Source organism: Rhincodon typus, chromosome 9, assembly GCF_021869965.1.
Source record: "Rhincodon typus isolate 14 chromosome 9, sRhiTyp1.1, whole genome shotgun sequence".
In the NCBI taxonomy this organism is placed as follows: domain Eukaryota; kingdom Metazoa; phylum Chordata; class Chondrichthyes; order Orectolobiformes; family Rhincodontidae; genus Rhincodon; species Rhincodon typus.
Window position 1 is genome coordinate 69,024,460 of NC_063340.1, and position 20,926 is coordinate 69,045,385.

At 42.2% G+C, this 20,926-nt stretch overlaps 1 long non-coding RNA gene across 2 annotated transcripts; it reads right to left on the reverse strand.

Annotated features, from left to right (window-relative positions):
* Positions 1-13,749: 13,749 nt before the first annotated feature.
* LOC125484051 lies at positions 13,750-18,313 on the reverse strand. Of its 2 annotated transcripts, none has more exons than XR_007262921.1 (3): positions 18,170-18,303; positions 15,686-15,819; positions 13,750-15,575 (listed from the first exon to the last, which is right to left on the reverse strand). It is a non-coding gene; the product is annotated as an uncharacterized LOC125484051 (long non-coding RNA). The 2 variants fall into 2 exon arrangements; XR_007262920.1 differs by having other exon boundaries at positions 13,752-14,265; positions 15,522-15,819; positions 18,170-18,313.
* Between the last annotated feature and the right edge of the window lie 2,613 nt (positions 18,314-20,926).

A 20,926-nucleotide genomic window follows, 5' to 3' on the forward strand; every position in this document is an offset into this window, starting at 1 on the left:
CAAACCAAAACACAAACAGATTCTAAATAAGGCCTCACACCTAACTTGCATTGTCTGACCTAAAATGTCACCTCTTCTTTACACTGATAAAATTTTTATTTCTCTCAGGACAATGAGTTGAAAGAAATTCAGGGATTTACATATACATATTAATTAATTAAAACCTTCTAACTGATTATAGATTTAACAGCATCTTAGGTTTGTTTAATACATCCTCATCAGTTGTGTGACCCTTTGATTTTTTACTTATAAATTCTGTGTTTTGTGTGCTTCTTTCTCACTCCATCTGACACTCTGAAAGCTTGCGTTTCAAATGGACCTGTTGGACTATAACCTGGTGTCATGTGATTTCTGACCTTGTCCACCCCAACACCCCAACACCAGCACCTGCACATCATCCTCTATCATACTGTGTGTTGACCTGTATCTGGATGGACATCCTCACTGAAATCTGCCATTTACTGTAGCCCTGACTGCAACCTTCGAGTGATGCAAAGACTTGAGGCGGCACAGTAGCTCAGTGGTTAGCACTGCTGCCTCACAGCGCCAGGGACCCGGGTTCAATTCCACCCTTGGGCAACTGTCTGTGTGGAGTTTGCATATTCTCCCTGTGTCTGCATGGGTTTCCTCCAGGTGCTCCAGTTTCCTCTCACAGTCCAAAGATGTGCAGGTTGGGTGGATTGGCCATGCTAAATTGTCTATAGTGTTCAGGAATGTGTAGATTAGATGGGTCTGGGTGGGATGCTGTGAGGATCGATGTGGACTTGTTGGGCCAAAGGGCCTGTTTCCCCACTCTAGGGATTCTATGACTGCATTTCAAGTGGATGTAAAGGTGTCCAAGGCCATGAATGTCTATGCCTTGGGCCCCTTGCAGACATTGCATATGTTTAAAGAAAGGCCATACTAGACCTTGTTATTGGGAATGAGCCTGGCCAGGTGATCAAGGTTTCAGCGGGGATCATTTTGGGAACGGTGATCATAATTCCATAAGTTTTGGTCCTCAGGTGAAAGTGCTAAACTGGGTAAAGTCTAGCTACAACAGTGACTTGGAAGCAATAAAGACTGCAGATGCTGGAAGCCAGAGTCTATAGCTGTGAAGCTGGAAAAGCACAGCAGGTCAGACAGTACATGAGGACTAAGGGGATTCTACCCTTATAGCTGTCAGGGAGAGGTGGTTTGAGGGCAGAAGTGGAGATCTGCAGGACTTCCCAAATATCCTCCTACTTTAGAGACCATAATTTCCCCTTCTCTGTAATTAAGGATGCCCTCAACTGCATCTGCTCCATTTCCCACACTTCTGCCCTCAAACTCCCTACCCCAAAACAGCAATAAGGACAGGGTTCTCTTCGTCCTCACATACCACCCCACCAACCTCTGAATCCAATGCATCATCCTCCGACATTTCCACTATCTACATTCAGACCCCACCATGTAAAAGATATTTCTCTCCCCACTCCTGTCCGCTTTCCAGAGGGACCATTCATTCCGCGACTCCCTCGTCAGCTATACACTTCCCACCAACTTCTCACCCACACACGGTACCTTTCCCTGCAACTGCTACACCTGACCCTACATCTTCCCTCTCACCTCCGTTCAAGTCCCCAAACAAACTTTCCAAATCTGGCAGAGATTCACCTGCACTTCATCCAACCTGATCTATTGCATCCACTGCTCCCGACGTGATCTCCTCTATATCGGGAAGTCCAAGCACAGACTTGGGGATCGGTTCATGGACTATCTGCGCTCTGTATGCACCAACCAACCCGACCTTCCAGTTGTCATTCATTTTAATTCCCCCTCCCACTCCCCTGGCGACATGTCCATCCTTGGCCTCCTCCACTGTCAGAGTGAGGCCAACCATAAACTGGAGGAACAACACCTGATATTTCACCTTGGGAGTTTACAGCCCAATGGCCTCAATATTGACTTCACCAGCTTCAAAATCCCTTCACCCCCAGCCTTATCCCATGTCCAGCCCTCCCCCAGACCTGACCTAACCTGTCCATCTTCCCACTCACCGAGCCGCTCTGCCCTTCCCACAGGCCAATCACAATAACCCCCTACCTGCACCACCTATCACCACTTCTCCTATCCTTCCCCAGCCTCGCTCCCTTCCCTCTATTTATTTCTGGGCTTCCCTCCCCCTCTGCAGTCCTGACACAGGGTTTCGGCCCAAAACATTGACTTTCCTGCTCCTCCGATGCTGTCTGACCTGCTGTGCTTTTCCAGGCTTACACCTATAAACTCTAGTTACAACATATTAGGCAGGAATTGGAGAAGTTAGATTGGGGGTTTTTGTTTGAGGATAAATGGTCATCTGACATGTGGGAATCATTTAAAGGCCAGTTGACCAGAGTTCAGTACCAGCACCTTCCTGTGTGGATAAGGTAAGGATGGCAAGATTCAGGAACCTTGGATGACAAGAGATAATGAAAGTTTAGTCAAAATAAAAGGAATCATATGTGGGAAACTGAAATCAAACAAGGCCCTTGAGGAGTATAAAAGGAAGCAGAAAAGAACTTAAACAAGAAATTAGGAGGGCTGGAAGGGGCCATGTCCTCGGTAAATAGGATAAGGAGAATCACAAGTCATTTTCTGTGTTTGTTTAGAGCAAAAGGGTAACTAGGGAAAGGGTAGATCCACTCAAGGAAAACCAGGGAATTTATGCAGGAGTCAGAGGAAATGGGTGAGTTTCTTAATGAATAATTTGCATCGGTATTCGCCAATGAGGGCATAGATGATGGTAAGATTAGAGAGGGGTATACTGATATTCTGGGGCATGTCGATATTAAGAAGGAGGAGGTGTTGGGTGTCTTGAAAAACATTAAGGTAGATAAGTCCCAAGTCCCTGATGGGATTCATCCCAGGATACTGAGGGAGGAAAGAGAGGAAATTGCTGGGGCCTTGAAAGAAATCTTTATATCTTCTTTAGCCACAGGCCACAGGAGAGTGGAGAATAGACAATGTTGTTCCTTTGTTTAAGAAGGGCAACTGGAGTAGTCCAGGAAATGACAGGCCGGAGAGACTTACATCAGGAATAGACAAATTATTGCAGAAGATTCTTAGGGACACAATTTACTCATATTTGGAGAAGAATTGACTTATTCAGAACAGTCAGCATGGCTTTGTGTGGGGGAGGTATTGTCTCACAAATTTGATTGAGTTTTTTGAGGAAGTGACAAAGGTGATTTGGAATAAGGCAGTTGACATTGTCTACATGGACTTTACTAAAGCTTTTGACATGGTAGGCTGGTCCAGAAAATTAAGTCACATGGAATCCACAGTGAGTTGGTAAGTTGGATGCAAAATTGGATTGGTCATAGAAACAGAGGGTAGCTCTGAAGGGGTGACCTAGAAGAACTATAATAACATTATGAGAGGCACAGATGGGGTGGGTAGTTGGAGCTTTTCCCAGGGTGGAAATGTCAAACCCAAGGGGGTATGAGGACATGAGTGAGTGAGAGATTATAAACTTTTAGCAATTCAGTAGCCCCCGACCAATCCAGTTTGGAAGTTAAATTTCACCCGGTGATATCACTACCAGGGCTGTTCTGTATATGGCCAGTAGTATACTTCCAGTTGGAAAAGAGTGCACACTTCCTTCTTACAATTTCAGAGATTTAGTAGACTGGTTAGTGCCTAAAAACAAGCACTGTTTACTGTGTTTATTGAACACAGTGTTGATGCAAGTAACGGAGGAAGAAGGTTGGTTTTATATGACATTGCAGGGTACCACCAGATTACAAAGTGTTCCAAAGTCTATAAATGCAATCTTCAGAAGCCAGAATTGCCAGTGCCAAATTGGGTAGCATTTAAATTTAAAGAAATTAGCCAACATGTTACCTTTTTCTAGTTCATTCTTCAGGGTAATGCTTTAACTAATCAGAATCAGCTTGTCTGGTTTAAATGTAAGCATAGCTTGGCTGTTAACTGTCAGTCATCATCTAACTGGTGTATTTGTCATGGCATATGCCTGAACTAATCAGAGTTTGCTTGCTCAGCATACTCCTATCATTGAGTTTAAGCATGTTTTCTCATCTTGTTTCGAATTTCTAAGGAATTGTCTTCTTCAGCAATATCCGAATATCTTTTCATCAAATATTGGGTCATGAGCTTCACATTGAAATGTTTTGTTGCACCATGATGTACGTTGGCTGCTGGTTCATGCACAGGAATTCAAACTGCTTCACAGTTACCTGATTGCTTACCATGAATATTAGTGCTACAGAAGCACACAACCTTCTAGCTACATTTGTCACTGGAACTCTTGGGATGGGAATTTCAAGTAAGGTTATGAGTGTGCATTGAGAATAATGTCTATGGATGGCTTTACTGGATCACAACACCTCCAGGATGAGGCATGATTTTCCAATGGTATATGTGAATGTGCGGGAACTAGCTGGCAGTAACTTGTTTCCAATGAACAGGCTTTCAAATCATTGATGAGCTCATTAACAAGGCTCAGAGGAGCAATTGGAACTTTTCAGTTGAGAGGCACAGGGAACATAAAGTGTTGCAGTTAGGGTGAACACAGTAAGGGCCATGAAAGTCGATAGGTTCATTGGTCACCATACTAAACACATACAGAACATTGATCAGTTGCTCAACCAGTGACCCAGATGTTGTTATTTGTGACCAGTGAATAGAGGGACTCATGAGGAGGATGTGAAGCTGCAGGCATCCATTGGCATCAGATTGTTAGATGAAGCCCTGGTGAATAAACAAATGGTTGTGAAAGGATTTGATATAAGAGCTGTCCATTCTGGCATTGGACAGAGAAGTGAGGAGGAGCTTCAGTACATACATCCACTTCATTACGAGGAGGTCAGAGGAACACTGTGAGAGGATGCGAGATAACCAGTTGTAGAGCTGGATGAACTCAGCAGGCCAAGCAGCATCATAGGAGCAGGAAGGCTGATGTTTCGGGCCTAGACCCTTCATCTGTGAGAGGATGCAATGGGCAGAAGGCACCATCTAAGATGATGTGCATACTGCCTATAAGTCAGCTTCCTGGAAATGCCACTGCCAGACAGGACTGTAGCAATGCAGGCAACGGGTCTTGGACATTTATGCTGTTGTCCACAATAACCTGAGTCCTCACAGCCCCCAAAACAGTCCCTTATCTAAAGCAGTCAACATTATAAATCAAGATCCTCCAATGACCATGTGGTCCAATGTGGTCCTGGGTGGCATCTGACAGTTGATAGCTAATCACACTGCCAGGCAAGTCAAAGATGTCCTGTTTCAGAGTGTAAGAGAATGGATTCAACAAGACAGCTGGGCTATCACAGGCACAGAGGGCATTGGTGTTGGCCACAATGACTGGATACCCTCAGTTCCAGGGGCTCATTGATTGCACCGTTTACTGACACACGGTATCCAATATAATTTTGTAATGGAAATTTTTTTGATTTCTAGTATAAGATGACTAATCCATCACAAATTAATGTCAAATCAATGACTTTATCCCCCTTCTCAGACCTGCTGTCAGACAAACTTACTACCTCACTCTCCAATTCTTTTGAATTATACTGGAACATGACAACATTTCCATTTATTAATGTTCCATTTCAATGTAAAATAGATTGTCAGTCTTTGACAATGTCAGGTTTGTTTTTCCTCCAATTTGATCTGTGGGAACTGAAATTTTAAATTTCTGTATTTAGCCAGCACTAATATATGAAATCATCTTTGTTTCATATAATAATTGGCTTATTATGCAATATTATAATGTGTATTTTCAGTGCAATGCACAGTCTGATTCATAAAACAGGTTACCCTTGTGTTCTCTTTCCAGTGACATGATGATTCAAATTACAAAAATTAACATAAACAAGTACACATTTTGGTCACAGTTGCCCTCGTGGATGGTTGTGCCTTTTTTCAGTTGTATTAACTTTAGCACCATAGGATGGGAAAAGATGTCATTGACCATAGCAACAAAAATTAGACTTGATCTCTGAAGAAACATCTTCCAAATTTACCTTCTCTTTCAACCAGCAGACATAGGGAGTTGTTTTAGAATTAAATAACTGTGGCTATGGTCTGGGAAGTGGTCATTGACCTAAGTGGTCCTGTGTTGCTGGTTACTTGACCACCTTGTTGAAATGGAACTCAAATCAATTTGTAAAAAGCATGTCATTGTGCCTCAGGGTCCAGATAGCTACATAGGGTTAACTAATACTCTGATGAATGTTGGGCGATCTGGTCAGCTGGAAGAATTGCAGTGTCTGTTGTTTATCCATGATAAAGTTGGGAAACAAAGTGTCATGTGTTTGTACACTGAAGGGTGATTGATGCAACAAATGCTGACTGTGCTAATATAGAAGAACCAGAGACTTTGACCATCTTGAGAAACTATGTGGCCTGATGGGTTATAACTCACTCAGAGATGGCAAGAACTGCAGATGCTGGAGTCAGAGATAACACAATGTGGAGCTGGAGGAATACAGCAGGCCAGGCAGCATCAGAGAACAGGAAAGTTGACATTTCGGGTTGGGACCCGTTTTCTGAAGAAGGGTCCCAACCCAAAACGTCAGCTTTCCTGCTCCTCTGAAGCTGCCTGGCCTGCTGCGTTCATCCAGCTTCACACTTTGTTATCTTTGGCCTGGTGGGTTCTGGCAGCTCCATCCTATGATGAGGATATCTCTCCAGGGCACGTCGTAGCAGATGGCACCTCATGCAGCAAACCTTAAATTAATTGCCTAGATAGCTGCACTTGGGTTTGTAACAAGGTTCAGTGGCTATTTGATAATGTATCACATATAAGGTTACTGACTAAGATAAGGAACCATATGTTGGGGGTAATATATGAGTGTAGATAGAAGGGTGGCTAACTAATAGAAGTCAGATAGTTAGGATAAGAGGGGCAATTACAGGCTGGTAACGTGTAACTAAGGGAGTGCCACAGGGATCAATGCTAAGGCCACAAAAATGAATTTTTCTGAAGGGTCTGGGCCCGAAACGTCAGCCTTCCTGCTCCTCTGATGCTGCTTGGCCTGCTGTGTTCATCCAGCTCTACACCTTGTTATCATAGAGGGATATAGATGGGTTAAGCAAGTGGGCAAAAACTTGACAGATGGCATATAATGTTGATACATGTGAGATTATGCACTGTGGCAGGAAGAATAGAGGAGCTGAATACTATTGAAATGGTGAAGGATGACAAAAAGCTACAGAACGGAGGGATTTGGGAGTCCTTGTGCATAAATCACAAAAACCTACCAACCAAATTCCGCAGGTAAAACAGAGGTGAAATGAAATGCTGGCTTTTATGTCAAAAGGAATGGCATGAAGCAAAGTGTAGACATTGTCTACATGGACTTCAACAGGGATCCGAATGGTAGGCTGGCTAGCAAGGTTAGATCACATGGATCCAGGGACAGCTAGACAATTGGATACAAAACTGGCTTGAAGGTTGGAAACAGAGGTTGGTGGTAGAGGGTTGTTTTTCGGACTGGAAGCCTGTGACTAATGGTGTACTACAAGGATCGGTGCGGAGTCCACTGCTTTACATCATTTACATAAATGATCTGGATGTGAATACAGGGGGTATGGTTAGTAAGTTAGCAGATGACACCAAAATTTGTGGTGTAGTAGACAGTGAAGGGGATTATCTCAGAGTACAATGGGACCTTGATCAGATGGGCCAATGGGCTGAAGAGTGGCAGATGGATTTTAATCTAGAAAAATGTGAGGTGTTGCATTTTGATAAGGCAAACTAGGGCAGGATTTATGTAGTTAATGGTAGAGCCCTGGGGAGTGTTCTCAAACAAAGAGACCTAGGGGTGCAGCTGAATAGTTTCTTCAAAGTGGAGTCGGAGGTAGACAGGGTAGTGAAGAAGGTGATTGGCACATTTGTCTTCATTCATCAGTGTATCAACTATTGGAGTTGGGAGGTCATGTTGCGGCTGCACAGGATATTGGTGAGGCCAATTTTAGAATATTGTGTCCAATTTTGGTTTCCCCACTATAGGAAAGACGTTGTTAAACTTGAAAGGGTTCAGAAAAGATTTACAAGGATGTTGCCAGGACTGTTCAGTTGGAGCTAAAGGGAAAGGCTGACTAGACTGAAGCTTTTTTCCCTACTCTGGATTTGGTATTGTGTAATGAGGAGAGATTAATTGATGACATCATAGTTAAGGATTCTCTAGGGAGTAGTGACCATAGTATGACAGACTTCAAAATTCAGTTTGAGCGTGAGAAAGTAGAGTCCCACAGTAGTGTTCTGGAATTAAACAAAGGAAATTACATAAATATGAGGCCAGATTTGGCCCGAATAGATTGGGCAGGGTGGCTAAAAGGTAAGACAGCAGATGAGCAGTGGCAGTTGTTTAAGGAACTACTCAATTCCTCACAACTGAAATATATCCCAGTGAGGAAGAAAGATGGTAAGAGGGGCTAAAAAATATCCATGGCTAAACAAGAAGGTCAAGGGCAATTTAAAGTCAAGAACTAAGGTATACCATATTGCAAAGGCCAGTGGCAGGCAGGAGGATTGGGAAACTTTCAAACATAAACAAAGGGATACTAACAAATTAATAAAAAGGGCTAAGGTAAATTATGAAAGAAAACTAGCACAAAATATCAAAAAGGTTAGCAAAAGCTTCCATAGGTATATAAAAGGGAAGAGAGTCACTAAGGTGAATGTTGGTCCCTTGGAAGATGAAACCGGAGAGTTAATAGTCGGGAACACTGAAATGGCAGAGATGCTAAATTAATACTTCACCTCAGTTTTCACGGTAAAGGACAATAGTACCTTTCCTATTGGAATGGGCTAGTCAGAGACGATAGAAAGGGTAGAACTTGGAACAATCAACATTGATAGGGAAAAGATACTCAGCAAACTATTAGGATTGAGGACAGACAAGTTCCCTGGGCCTGATGGCCTAATGGCCTACATCCTACGGCATTAAAGGAAGTGGTGGCAGAGATAGTGGATCCATTGGTTACAATATTCCAAAATTCCCTGGACATGGGAAAAGTTCCAGTGAATTGGAAAAATGCTAATGTAACACCCTGAGTCAAAAAGGAAGGGAGGCAACATGTGGTAAATTACAGACCATTAAGTTTAACATCTGCTGTTGGCAAACTGTTAGCATCAAATGTCATGGAAGCAATATCGGCACATTTGGAAAGTCAAAACGCTTTCCATCAGACTCAGCATGGTTTTATGAAGGACAAATCATGTTTGCTGGAGTTCTTCGAAGATGTAACAACCAAAGTGGATAATGGGGATCCTGTAGATATCTGGACGTCTGGAAGGCGTTTGATAAGGTGCTGCAGAAAAGGTTAATTCTGAAGGTTGGATCATGTGGGATTAGGGGGAATTTATTAGCTTGGATAGGTGGCTGGCTGATGACCAGAAGACAGAGAATCAGGATAAATGTTTTTTTTTCTGGGTGGCAAGAAGTAACAAGTGGGGTGCCACAGAGTTTGGTCCTTGGACCCCGGCTATTTACAATCTACATTAACGACCTGGATACAGGGATAGAAGCTCTATAGCCAAAATAGGCAGGAGGTAAATTGCAGTGAGGAAATAAGAACCTTACAAATGGATATAGATAGGTTAAGAGAGTGGGCCAAAATGAGGCGGATGGAGTTTAATGTGGAAAAGTTGAAGTTATGCATTTTAGTTGGACAAATGGGGAGGCAACCTATTATCTAGAGGGGGAGAGATTTCGGGGTGCTCTGTTGCAGAGGGATCTGGGTGTCCTCTTTCATGACAGAAAACTAGCATGCAGGTACAGAAGATAATAAAGAAAGCAAATGGAATGTTGGCTTTTATAGCTAAAGGAATCAAATATAAAGGTAAGGAAATATTGCTGCAACTATACAAGGCATTGGTGAGATGGTATCTGGAGTATTGTGCACAGTTTTGGTCCCCTTATTTGAGGAAAGATGTAGTGGCATTGGAGGCAGGTCAGAGGAGGTTCACTAGATTGATCCCAGGGATGTGGGGTTGTCGTATGAAGAGAGATTGAACAGTTTAGGCCTGTACTCTCTGGAATTTAGAAGAATGAGGGGAGATCAAATTGAGATATTCAAAGTGATAAAACATATGGACAAAATAGACATGGAGTGGATGCTGCCTCTTGTGGGGCATTCTAGGATAAGAGATCATAGTCTTAGGATAAGGGGTTGCAAATTTAAAACAGAGTTGAGGAGAAACTACTTCTCTCAAAGGGTTATGAATTCTGTGGAATTTGCTACCCCAAAGTGTGGTGGATGCTGGGACAGTGAGTAAATTTAAGGAGGAGTTAGACAGATTTTAACTTGGTAGTGAGTTGAAGGGTTATGGGTAGAAGGCAGGAAAATGAGGGTGAGGAGCATATCAGCCATGATTGAATGGCAGAGCAGACTTCGAAGGGCTGAAAAACCTAACTCTGCCCCTATATCTTATGAAAATATGGAGCGTCAGAGGCTGAGGGCTGACCTTATAGAGGTTTTATAAAATCATGAGGGACATGGATAGGGTGAATAGAAAAGGTCTTCTTTCCAGGGTAGTGGAGTCCAAAACTAGAGGCCATAGGTTTAAGGTGAGAGAAGAAAGAATTAAAAAGTTTTTGAGGGACAACTTCTTCTTGCAGAAGCTGGTGTGTGTGTGGAACGAGCTGCCAGAGGACGTGGGACAGGCAGATACAATTACAACACTTAAAAGGCATGTGGATGGGTACATAAATAGGAAGGGGTTAAGAGTGATATGGGCCAGAGTGATATGAAATTGGGACTAGATCAGTTTAAGATATCTGGTTTGGCATGGATGAGTTGGACTGAAGGGTCTGTTTTTGTGCTGTATAATTCTATGACAATGTAAGTAGAAAAACAGGGAAGTCTTGTGAAAACTATACAACACCAGTTAGACCACGCTAGAAAACTGTGAAAGGTTTTGGACCTCTTATCTAAGGAAAGATATACTGGCATTGCATGCAGTCCAGCGAAGGCTCAGTAGACTGATTCCAGGTATGGAGGGACTGACTTATGAGGACAGGTTGAGAAGTTTGGGCCTATACTCTTTGGAATTTAAAAGAATGAGAGGTAACCTTATTGGCACACCTCAATTCTTAGAGGACTTAACAAGGTAGATTTGGAAAGGTGGTTTGCCCTTTGAGGAGGGTCTAGGACCAGGGTGCATAATCTCAGAATAAGGGGGTCACCCTTTTAAGACAGAGATGAGGATAAATTTCTTCTCTCAGAGGCTGGTGAATCTGGAGAATTCTTTGCTGTAGAGGCTGGGCTGTTAAATAGAATCAAGGCTGAAATAGACAGATTTTTAATCAGTATGGGTATCAAGGATTATAGGGTAAAGGCAGAACACTGGAATTGGGGAATATCAGATCAGCCTGATCTCATTGAATGGCAGAACAGACTCGATGGCTTGAAAGACCAACTTCTACTCCTACATCTTACGGTCTTAAGGGTGGCAGGATTTCAATTTCGGGTTGATGCAAAATGCTCTTGTGAAAAACACAGAGATAGAGAAACGGAATTCTTCTCATTGATCACAACTTGTTGTTTGTAAATGGGGGCCTTTCTTTGGTAAATATCCCACTGTTCCAGCTCCATCACCTCACTGTGCTACCACCTTCTCCTTCTCATTATGCTTCTGATGGTACTTTCAACACAACCCTTAGAAAGAAAATACAAAACTGACCCTCTAATGAGCTTACAACAAACTTGTGAATGGACTTAAGTAGCAACTTGAATAGAGCAAAGAAGTTCCCCTTTCTGGACAGGTGGGTTTGAGTGACTGACCACCCTCATGAAAGAATAAGGATTCTGTCTGGACAGACCATCTCTGTATCTAAGTGATCCAGGCATTTCTTTGTATACTCTCTTAGCCTTCATAAACCTTCAGGATGGAGAAACACTGAATATCAGGCACTATTTAAACAATTCTGGTTGCAGCAAAGTTCTGATCATTTAGCATTTGAAGAATTCTGGTCTCAGGATTGGAGGGCCACTGGACTGTGTTTGTTGTCCATGCAGTGTTGACTTAGATGCTGGTGGTACTTGGGTTCTTCCCTCTTGAACCTCAGCCATTCTCATAGAGGTAGGACATGCCCTGGTTCAATGTCAGGCAACAAATTCATTGAGCTACTTCCCGAAAACACAGCGTGTTACAGCCTTTTAGTCCGTTTAATATGAATGTGCTGAGCGTCTGTACATGAAACCTTGGAAATAGAACTACAGTTCGTTGTCATGAATTTATTTACACATCATCGACATTGACCTAAAGGACTCACAGAATAATATCATGTTAAATTAATCCAGCAGGGAGCCAGTAACATTAAAAGTTACACAGTTCTCTGGCTCTTGTTTGACAGAATCAATGCTACTTGTCAGAAAATCTAATCTTAACACCTATATGTGTGTCATGTTCATTTTAAAACAGAATGTTACACCTGCCTTAATTTGCTGCTCCCGTTTTGGCTCTTCTTTTAGATTCCTCTCCACATTCTGACAGTGTTTGACCTTGAGCTCGCTTGGGCTGGCGTGCTGTCGTGCTTTATATCTTCGGCTCAAATTTATTATTGGAGCGAATGTTAGACCATTGATAGAAAAAGTTATTTCCACAGAAGGGCATAAGCTTTCAGTCTCCAGTGCAACAGAAGCCCTTTAAAGTAGTCAGTTATTCTTACATTAAAATGAGAGGATCTGCATTTTCTGTGAAGTTCAAAAACTGCCTTAGCACGAGGTGAAGCTATTTGAGAAGTGATTCTCCTTTAGACAAAATCAAATAAACACACTTCTCTAAATTGATAGTGAGCACACAAAGGCACAGTTTTCTCTTTGTTTAAGCACAGGTTTACACTGATACATTTGGTTGATGTCTATGATTTTCTTGATTTCACAGCAGTTAGCTCTGAGGTCAGGCGATATATTAATATGCCAGGACTTTTGTTTATGTGACAGCTCTTTACGAATAAAAATCCTCCTTTTAAAGGCTAATCTGTCATTTAAAAGAGAGATGAATCAGAATTTAAACATGTCCCTGTATATAGTTAAAAATAACAAAATCTATGAAAGTTGTCACTTCTAATCCCTAACCATTTCCACTTAACAGATTGCTCCTGGGATTTGGAGTTGCCATAAATTTAATACCGCATTTTCTGAATTACTAAACAAAACCTTAGTTGTGTGTAAAGGTTAAAACCTGAGTGGAATACAAAGCATCAATGCAATTAATGTATTGAGAAAAATGCATGTTATAGTTTTATAAAATCAATTAACAATGCTTAGAACGCTACTGCTGAAAGGATTTTCTTCCTCTGTCACCTGTTTTTTGCAAGAGCTGGTTGTTAGCTCCACAGTCCTTGTCAAAACAATAATTTTAGTGGATGGACCCATAAAACAATTGTAAGCTGATTATTCAGCCATAAAACACATCATAGCTAAACTGTATTCCACACGCATGCTTTTTTCAGCAGGCATTGTTGGATCGGAACAGGAAATGTGGAGCATATGTTTTTAATCCGGGAGCTTCTGGTCTGTCTGACTTAAGTAGATACCAAAACAATGCAGCTACCATTAAACCATCGGGGAGGTGTTAAATGTTGTTGTCACTGTGAGACTTTGTAGAGATCTTCCTATGTAACATCATGAATGATGGCTTCTCGTGATAAAATCAGCAATGGATTACAGGGAATTTATGCATATGGTACCATTATATATACTTAATCACAATTACACACCTACAAATTGAGAGTATGAACTAGTAACGTTTTATATAGAAGGCTAATTATGTAGTTACGTTTATTAGGGATGAGGCACTCATTAGTTCTGTCAAAACAAATGTGTTTCAGCTCACAATTGCCATATGGTAGTTATCATGGGGCTTTCTAGGTGTGACAATTTATAAGCAGAAAGGTGAGAACAGACAGGGATCAGTTTAATGTTCCTGGGATTGTCATATAGGACACAGACACAGACAGTGAGGGAAGATTGTTTTTTACTGACATTTTTTCCGACAGTATTTTATATATATATATACACACATATGCTATACATAATATACAAGTCTTATCCTCAGAGTGAAAATTTATCATAATGTTGGATCTTTCTTTCTCTTTTCCTCTCCTCATTGCTTGTTGGTTCTCTAGGAGTTGGCTGCCATCCAATACCAGTCCCTGGTGGTTAATTTCAAGGAGGAACACAGATGTTGGATCTACTTGACCAGGAGGAGCACAGCGGATGAACCTGTTCTATATGGTGATCTAGGCTGCTTCCTGGACAGGTCCTTTTGATAGTGAATTCTGGCCAATCCTTCAAAAGTTTAGGTGTTTGTTTTGTGTTAACTTTTTACTGCCAAATATTTGGTAACTTTCGAAGTTGGAAATGTATTATCAGTCTGTCACAAAACTAAAAGGCTAAAAGGTGAAAGTACTCAGTCTCACAGGAGAGTTAGTATTGGCAGGAGTGGGTAGGTAACCCACATGATTTCCCCTCCCCCAACCTGACATCTGATCTCCTATTTGCCCATTCCCACCCTCTTTTCCCACCACTGCCGGATTCTGTTTTCCCCTCTTCCCAGCCTTCAGTTACCCGAACCAAAAGCCCTCATGGTGTCATGACTGTGAGACCCAGTCCTGCGTGCCTCTTGCAATAAACTGGCCATACGATTGTGTTAGGAAATGGAAAGCCCACCCACTTCAATGAAGTATCTCTCATGAGTGTGCTAATACACCTGTAAAACAGCACAGCAAAGTTTGTTCTTTAATTCTAGGTTTTTCTCTGTCATTGTTTGAAGAAACAGCATTAGGCTGCCCCAAAATTTACAGGTGTTGTCTCTCTATTGCTCATAAAGCAACCTTTCCCACAGGCCAAGATAGAGGTGACCCAGAGAGTTAGTATCAGTAGCATCAGTTCTAGACTGGTTGTACTATAGGAAAAGTTGCAATGAGCTCATAGGAATAGCAAGGGTAAGTGCAACACATCTGTCTCCATCACCATCAACAATATCTGCCTCTTCTCCTTTCACTCTCCCTACTATTTTCAATAATTCCCTCCCCTCGACATCCAATCACAATAGCACCCAGTCACACCTCTATTTCTCATTCCAAGCACACACACTCCTTCTTCTTCAGATCACATTTTTACACCATTCTCTTCTCAAACCCGCTTGCACAACCACTAATTCCTCCCAGCATTCCTTCCTCTCTTCATGTTCTACATACTTGACTTTCAATTCACCATTGCCCCATCCTCAGTCCATCTTGCAACACACCCACAAATATTTTTAATTTGCTAATTATCATCCTGTCTCTCTAAAGCAGCACACACAATCAAAGAGAGGAATACCTGATATTGTAGGCCTCAAAAAGCCCCAGAGATTAGTAACCCTGATTAAATAAACTTGACGCTCATGATTTTATGTGGCTGTATATTACCTTCATTTACCTCAGTAGATATTCAGCAAGCTTCATATCTTCAAGCTACATAACAGTGCTACTTTTGGATGCTTTTCGTAATGATGAGGGAGGATAAAAAGGACCTTACTCAGTACAAGCTAAGGTACTTACACAGGAGGCAGAGTCACCAGTGTCCATGGCTGATCTCTTCATGCATCTGTCCAGCTGATGGATAACACAGTGCAGCCCATTTAGCTATTCGCACTTCTCCTTTGAAGAAACAGTGACTCAATAATTAGAAGATTGAGAAAAGCATTTAAGTTGACACCACTTACAGTGAGTATTTCCCAGCTGTTCTCACACGCCTGTTGCCACTTTGTTTGCCTGCCCACAGCTTGAAGCACCAGTAAGTTTGAGGTTTTCGATGCAGCCTGTTCCGTCTGAAGTGCTGAGTATGATTGGCCCTTTCCTTTGGAGGAGGGGAAGACAACAGTAAATACATGTCAGCAGTACAGTCACTTATCCCAGAATGAAATGTGGAGTCTCTTTCTGAACAGATATCATGAATGACAGCAATCTCCTATTCCACCTATTTCTCCCAACACCTACCCCTCCAACACTATTCCTTCACAAGCTGCACAATCTGCTTGGAGAGATAACAACAATGTATATCATTTTTAATGCAATATAAGGCCCAAGGTGCTTGACAGGAATGTTATGAAACAAAGTATGACACTGTGGCCCGTAAAGAGATAACAGGTCAGATGAGCAAAAACATCATCAGAAGCAGATTTTAAGCAGTGTCTTTAAGAAGGAAAGCAAAATTGAAAGGGTAAGCCGAGTGGAGGGAGGGAATTCAACAGCTTTCAGCCCGGTTAACTTACAGCAAGGCTGGCTGTGGTGGATCAAATAGAATTAGGGATGTGCAAAAGGCCAGACCAAGAGGAGTGCAGACATTTCTGAGGGTTACAGGGCTGGAGGAGACAATAAAGGTAGGGAGTGGCAAGACCATGGAGGAATTTGAGAACAGGAATAAGAGAATTTTAGAAGCAAGACATTATGCAGACCAACAAACACAGAATGATAGCAAAATAGAAAATAGAGTCATAAAGTCATTCACTGCAATTTACAACAAATTAATCCATCAAAGTCCATATCTGGACACAATGCAAGTTAAGAGATAACAAGGTGTAGAGCTGGATGAACACAGCAGGCCAAGCAGCATCAGAGGAGCAGGAAGGCTGACGTTTCGGGCCTAGACTGTTCTTCAGAAATGGGTCTGAAGAAGGTTCTAGGCCCAAAACGTCAGCCTTCCTGCTCCTCTGATGCTGCTTGGCCTGCTGTGTTCATCCAGCTCTACACCTTGTTATCTCAGATTCTCCAGCATCTGCAGTTCCTACTATCTCTGAAACAATGCAAGTTAAAACAGGGACAGCGCTGTTGTCAAGTATAGAGGGGCTAAAATGTGACTGACCAATTAGGAGTACATTGCAGAAATCATGTCTAAAGGTAATGAAGGCGCGAATGAGGGTTTCAGTGGGAGATGACTGAATATGGGTGAAGTTAAGTAATGTCAGGGAGATGGAAATAGGTGATCCCAGTGACAGTGCAAATCGAAGGTGAGGCAAATCTCAGGATCCAATGTGACACCAGATTGCAAACAGACTGGCTTAATTCAGTTGTCAGGGAGAGGCTCGGAGGTGGTATATGGCAATGGAGTTTGTAACGGGGATTAAAAACAATTGAAGAAATTTCTGCTCACCCAGATGTCAGATAAACAGTCTGACAATTTAGCTACAGTGGAGTAGCTGAGAGAGATGGTAGTGAGATGAAACTGGGTGCATTGGACATGTGCAAGAACTAATGCTGTTCTTTCAGCTAATGTTGTGAAGGGGCATTATGTAGCTGAGAAATAGGAGGAGGCCAAGGATTGATCCTCAGGGAACACCAGAAGTAATGGTGAAAGAGTATGAAGAGAGGTTGTTGCAGTAATTCTCTGGCTACAATAAATAAGAATGGAACCAGGTGAGAACAGTGTACTGGAAACCCAGAGTCAAAAGTGAATAAACATTTAGGAAAGTTTCTCTCCAATCTTCTCAGGCAATCAGATTCAATCCAGGAGATGAAAGATGGATTGTTTAATCCTATCACATCACCTGTGATGCTGGTAATGGTCAGTCCAAGGATATAACGTCTTGTAAAGACATGAGCATTCGAGCATACAATTAGCAGCTTGCCATCCTGCAGCGGTGTCTGGGTCACCCTGGTACTGCATTGTTGGAGGGCATGTACAGCCTTGTGCCTTCAGCTGGTGGGTTCTGGTGAATTCCTCCCTCTTGCATCTGGCCTCCTGGCTCCCACTAGGTTTCCTGTGACAGGGACTGCTCCAATACCAGAAAGCAAAACATTCAGCTGTAATGTTCTCTCTAAGCCATACACGTATGTTGCTATGCAACAGCCTGGAAAGTTCCACATATATCATGTTTATTAAGTACTGTGTATGCAGCCACTCGAAGAAATGTTAAAGTGCCTTCAAAATTTAACTGCTTGCAATTTCAAAATTTTAAAGGGAACATTGAAAAGGATTGACCCTATTCTGGTAAGCACAATAATTTTTGCAAACTTACGGAAAGTGTCAAGTAATCCTCCAATTCTGGTCCCTTGCAGTATCTCTGATTTTAACTGCTACACCAATGAGCTATGACTGAGCCTCCCAGTCCCTAAGCTCCCCAAACCCTTCCATCTCTCTCTCTCTCTCTCTCCTTCCTATAAAATGCTGCTTAAAGCCTGTCTCTTTGATCAGGGTTTGGATCACCTACCTTAACAGTTCCTTGTGTTGTTCGGCGTCATGTAACTCTCCAGTGTAATGCCCTGGGACATTTTACTACGTTGAATGCACCATAAAAATGCTTGTTGTTGTTGTCAGCAGCTATCACTTGTTCAGATGCCACATGACAAGATCAAGTGACGCGTGATCAACCTCTAGGAATTCCTCTCAGCAGAGTTGACAATCCTATCTGTGGTGTCTAGTGGGCAGCACTGTACAGGATACCAGAACGTGCCAGCTTGCTGCTGAGTGAACTGACTATGAATTAATTGTCTTGTGAAGTTGCAGACGGATGCTGCGATTATCTTCGATGTTGTCGGCTGAGGAAGGGGAAAAAAAAAGACAAGGATAATACAGCAACCATTACAATTCAAAGGCACTTCATTGCACTCTGTGAGGTGATGATAGGTGCTATATAAATGCAAAGCTTCCTTTGCGCTGATAATTGCTACCGATTTATTTCAAACTGGAAGAGTTTGTAGATATTTGAAGTTTGGACATGTTTGGGCTCGCAATGATGTCTGTCCGCCCAGAATACCATCAAATGGTATGCGAGTTAATGGGTGGAGCCTGTTCCTGACGATAAGCATACCCCTGCAAATCAGCACTTTCACACAAGGCAAGATATCTGGAAAGACAAAAGAAACAACAATGTTGCTGTCTTGAAGATGCGGGAAGTACCTTAAATCAGAACAAAGGTGATAGTTAGGTGAGCAGCAGCAGGGAACCTGACCGTTTCAAGATTGCAAACATTTTTAGCTGGATGTAAGATTTATTGCTTGATTTTGTCGCCATCCAGTGGTAAATGGACAAACAGCAATTGTTAAAATGTAAGGGATTTTCTTTATAAAGTCAGCTCCTTTATTGTAAAACACTGGTCCCACAAAAAGAACAAATTAGTTTCTCTCTTTAAATGTTCTCGAATGTAGTCGTCTGTTATCTGACGTTTAGCCTGAATATGTTCTAAAATTACCTTTGTTATTTAAAATGATTGTTAATTATTAAATACTTGAAACAACACAAAGCAGGGATAAGGGAAAAGAACAGGACACTGGGACTTAATTAATTGTGCTTTGAAAGAGTTGGTGCATACTTGAATACTTCCTTCGATGTGGTACAAATTTATGATTTTATAATTACATTTAATATAAAATGAAAGTTGACAAGCAATTGGAGCATAAATTCATCAAAATGATTTTATTTGAGAAGTTATTATTATGGAAAGCAGGCCAGTGAAACCTATTTTCTAAAACAAATAAAAATATTAAATATCTTCTGAATTATTCCCCTTTGAGTCAGATTTTGGACCTAAAACCTCCTTAAGTCGACTGCTCCAGGAATTATTTCCCCCAAAGCTAATTATCACTTTAAGACCTGATCAATGACTTTGAATTGGGCTCAAGAGGAAATGGCTACTGCGAAACTGGGGAATTTGATGGTGCATGAAAGGACAGCAAATGTGACATGCAGGATGACTCAATGAGGTGTGCTGCAAGATTTTGGTTTTCTCGGAGTGGGTTGATAAAGGGATGAAGTCAGTGTGAGTTAGTAGTATGTCAAATCTCACACTGCTCTGAGGCAGGCTCCAACATGTACTACATTTGCATTCCATGAACACATTTGCGTAAAATGTTTTCTTTAATAAAGTTTCAGGTAGACCAAAGAGTGTCTTTCACCGAGTTGATCTTGACTGAGTGTTGCAGACTGACACATTCCAAGCTCCAGGACTATCTAGAATCCCTGCAATGTGGAAGAAAGGCATTCGGCCCATCGAGTCCACACCAACCCGCCAAAGAGCATCCCGTTCAGACCCAATCCCCACCCTATCCCTCTAACCCTGCATTTCCCATGGCTAAGCCACCTAGCCTGCACATCCCTGGACAATTTTGGACAGTGGGAGGAAACTGGAGCACCCAGAGGAAACGCATGCAGAACACAGGAAGAATGTGCACACCCCACATGGACTGTCACCCGAGGGTGGAATCGGACCTCGGATCCCTGGCGCTGTGAGGCAACAGGTGCTAACCACCGAGCCACTGTACTGCACCTGTGATAAGGGATACACTAAAGCTTGGGGCAGCTACCACCAAAACGCAGTGGGCAAATACCAATGACTGAGGTCTTTCAGCCGATTTTAAATGGGGGTCCGTTTGGATATCAGACCCCCAGTGCCTCAAATATATGTAAATATAATCTTGTACAAGTAAGAAATGCCTTGGGTTTGTTTGTTGGATGGAGTCAAACTCCAATGTTTGTTTGTTTTTTCATACGCTATTGTACAGAACTGAACTGTTTGCAGGACTATGTATGTATATAAAGATATTTTTGTGAATAAAGTATATTTTTGAACTAAAAAAGTGTTTTTTTTTTAGTGAAGCCCCTACAGTCAAGATAAATTATAGAAGAACCCCATAGTGTCTGAGTGACATTTGCTTCAAGGTGCTGTGCACTGGCTGTGTTGGAGCTGAGCAGATTGCTATGTTGATCTTTGCACTAGAAGGGGAGGGAAGCAAGAGAATGGCAGCTTACAGGGCAAGGCAGTAGCAGCAGGAGTGAGTCAGTGGTGACAGGGAGTTGTGTTGGGGAATGGAAGAGGAAGGATTGGGTGTGGGGTTGGGAGCAATGAAATGGGATGGGTTTGGCTTTCTGGAGCTGAATGTGGCAGTGGTGGGAAGGTCAGTCAAGGTAAAGAGATGAGGATCTTAAAGGGCAGTGTCAGTCCTGTTCAAATGTGTATCCATCTCAGGGA